Raw genomic sequence first — 3,723 nt, 5'->3', positions numbered from 1 at the left:
CGGGTTGCGAACCTCAAGGTCAGCAGTTCGAAACTACCAGCCGCTCCGCGGGAGAAAGATGAGGCTTTCTGCTCCCGTAAAGATTTACAGTCTCGGAAACCCTGTTTAGGGTCGCTATGGGTCGGAACCGTCTCAACGGCACTTAACAACAACAACAACAGGACTGAAAGAAAGATAAAGAGAACTGGCAGACTATATGCTTGCTGGTGGTGACCACCTGGATCTACATGTGAGTGGACTTGGGGGAAATGCATCAATGAAGATATGGGCTGAGTTTGGACATGTTCTATTGGCACCCGTTGACCTTGAGATAAGAGGGTTGGGAAGGCTTAAGATAAGAGGGTTGGGAAGGCTTAAGATAAGAGGGATGGGAAGGCTGACTGTCATAAGTTTAGAGAGTTGTGTGAACTTTTGAGCCTATGGACAATGACCTAACCCATGGGGCTAGGACTGAAAGGAAATGTGTGTGAACTCCCATACTTGCAGCTGGTACCCATTTGACTTAGCTTGGATAGCTAAGGTTGAGCTGACCAGAATCTAACAAGATGATGATAAAGATGTTTGATACTCTAAGCAAGTGTCAGTTGCTACAATTTGTTGGACTGGACTTTTGCTTATAAATACAGTTGCTCAGAATTCCAACTGGAATGGAAGATTCTTCATATCAAGGAACATGCATGCATGTATTCTCAGTGTACTGGGTTTTGTTGTTGTTGTTAAGTGCCATAGAGTCAGTTCTGACCCATAGCGACCCTGTATAGGGTTTCCGAGGAGCAGCTGGTAAGCTTGAACCTCCAACCTTGCAGTTCAAACGGCTTTACAATCCGGTACATTAACCCGCAGCACCACACCAGGACATCCATATCAACTGGGTTGATAGGGATGGGCAAATTCAACATTGACTATCAAAAATGGGGCGGGGGGCCTATGAAGACAGGCTTACAAGATTTTGTGGGTTTACTTAGTTTTAAAATGAGGGGACAGAGGAGGATCCTCACTGACTATTTTTCCTCTTTTTCAGATGGGTCTGATGAAAGGAGGTAGGGGATGATGCGGATAGGATTTTATTGCTTCAACTGTGAGTAATTGTTAGTAGGATTAATTGTGATTGTCAAAAGCATAATTGTAGAATATTTGTTAACTAAAAGTAGGGAGTAGTTATCTTTCATTTCAGGAACAGACTAACCCAGGACCATCATTAAAGTAGACCATAAGTGGAGCTTGGCATCCCTGGCTGGAAATGTGACAACAGCAGAGACAGTGGCAGGGCACTGGCACGGATAGACAGAGCAGCTATGGACTCTAGGTCCATGGATTGTGTAAGGCTGGCTACCTATGGGAAGGAGGCTGGCTTGCAGAATGTGCCCGTTAGACTTTTGAATCAATATATACATTTTGTTTTCTTTTGCATATGTGCATTGAACACTTTTTCTCTGTGACATTTAAGATGAAAATGGGGCCAGTTTGGTTTTGGTTGACGTGTTTTAGTTATAGCATGCGAGGCACAAGTGTGACTTAACAATTTTCTTTATTTTTTGAGATTATATTTATAGTTAATAGATTTCAAGGTGATAAGGATGGACTGTAATGGTTAGGTTTCTCTGTGAACTCTATTAGGCCAGGATTTCCAGATGTGCTTATTCCTATGGTGATGAAATCTAATAGGGCGTAGTTAACTCTATGATGACTGGCTATGAGCAGTCAATCAGTTGAAGAAATCTTTCCTTGGGATGTGGCCTGCTCCAGTATAATGAACATGAGAGTGGGACTCTCTTTCTTTTCCACTGTGGACCTGGGACTCTGCAGTTTGTAAGCAATTTCCTTGATAACAAACATCTCTTTATGTAAATATATATATTTATGCTTCACTGGTTTTGCTTCTCTAGAAAACCTAGTCTAAGACACATGGTTATTTCAGAAATTAAGTTATAGAACATTCACTTTCTTTGTTATAGATTTTAATAACATGCCATATTTATCAATTTGGATCACATTTCAAATTTAAAAAAAGCCATTAATTCATTTTAAAACTTATCTAGCATTCAAAAATTTGGATCCTACTTTTGAATCATACTTCAAAAACTATTATTTGTTTTGTAGATAATGTATTTTAGGCCTCGTTCTACATCAGTACCTACACATTACCAACAGTTGCCATGAAGTCAATTCTGCTTCAGGAAGATCCCGTGTGTGGAGAATAGAACTAAGCCACATACAATTTTCAATAGATTGTTTTTCAGAAGTGGATTGACAGATCTTACGTCTGAGGCTGAACTTGAACTTCTAACATTTCAGTTGACAGCTGAACACTAATTGTCTGCACAACTCCTCACTATCCTTCACCATGTCTTTTCTTTTCATTACAGCACAGTAAGGCTGTACCAAAATTTTTTATTCTGTTCTTTATTAGTGAACACATTTATTGTTATTTTAAACAGTGCTTCCATGAAATTATTACACAAGTCTTTTTGTACCAGTGTGGGAGTTTTCACAGGGCAGTAGATGTAATAAATTATTTTGGGATATGTAGTAACCCTGGTGGAAAGCAAACATGTATATTTGTAGTTTTAATATTTCTTTGTGGGAGTTAGACAGAGAACTTTATCTTTCTTAGTGCTTTTAGAAAGTTTTCAAATCTGCAAAGAAGCCTTCTTGCTCAGGTCTATTACTTTTTTAGGGTATCTAGCACTCTGCTAATAGACTTTGTCATATACTCAAAATTACTTTGTGCAAAATCCATACCAACTGTTAGTCTGCAGCTGCTGGGAAGTTAAAAATGACATTTCTCAGATTCTTTTGGAGCTAGGACATGATTAAGTTTCCACCATACTCTTGTGAGAATATTTAGAAGCTGAATCAAATGTAGAAAAAAGCCAAGTTTGAGGCATACATTTTACTGCTGAGAATCAAGGCCAAGGTGGCAGCTATAGCATTGACTTCCCAATGTAGTGGGTGGATTCCTGATTCAGCAACTTCCTAAAGAAGCAGTGGCATATTTCTTGATCATGGCAGAATAGCCTAGGACTGAAGTCAGCAGTATTGGCTACAAATTCATAATTTGTCAGCTTTCTGCATCTGTGATAGTGGTGTTTTTCTCATTAAATGGAAGCAGGGAGTTCTGGGAGCTAAGTGTTGTTCCTGGGTGTTAAGGGTACAACTCTCTCTCTTCCCTACACAAAATTAATTACTGTTTCCATTAACAAGATCAGCATTCAGCAAACTATAGTCCACAGTCAAAACTGGTCCACTGCTTTTTGTACACACTGTGAATCAACAATGTTTTCTACATTTCCTTACAAGCAGATGATCATTCAACAACCTCTAAATTTTTATTATTTTTTTAACTTTCCATTGGGAATTGAGTGATGATTTATAAAGCAGATCATCAGTTTCACATTCAACAACTCATACTCTTTGCTTCATCTCAAAGAAACACAGTATAACAATTTATTCCACTTTCTCCCTATATTTCTTATTTGCGTTCCTTATTTCTTTTCCAGCCTTTTTAAATTTTGTCCTTGGGTAAATACTGTCTTTTTGATCTCAAATCCTTGTGCATACCAATTTTGGCTTCTATATACCTACCTATAGTTGGCTGAAAACTGGGTGAGTTCAATTCTAGATCTGAAGGGTGACCAAGAATATTGTTGTTGTTGTTGTCAGGTGCCATCGAGTCGGAACCGACTCATAGCGACTCCATGCACAGCAGAACGAAACAATGTT

This window comes from Chrysochloris asiatica, unplaced genomic scaffold (assembly GCF_000296735.1).
Source record: "Chrysochloris asiatica unplaced genomic scaffold, ChrAsi1.0 scaffold00091, whole genome shotgun sequence".
Lineage (NCBI taxonomy): Eukaryota > Metazoa > Chordata > Mammalia > Afrosoricida > Chrysochloridae > Chrysochloris > Chrysochloris asiatica.
The sequence above is the reverse complement of the archived record's forward strand: the minus strand, read 5'-3'. Positions refer to the sequence as shown.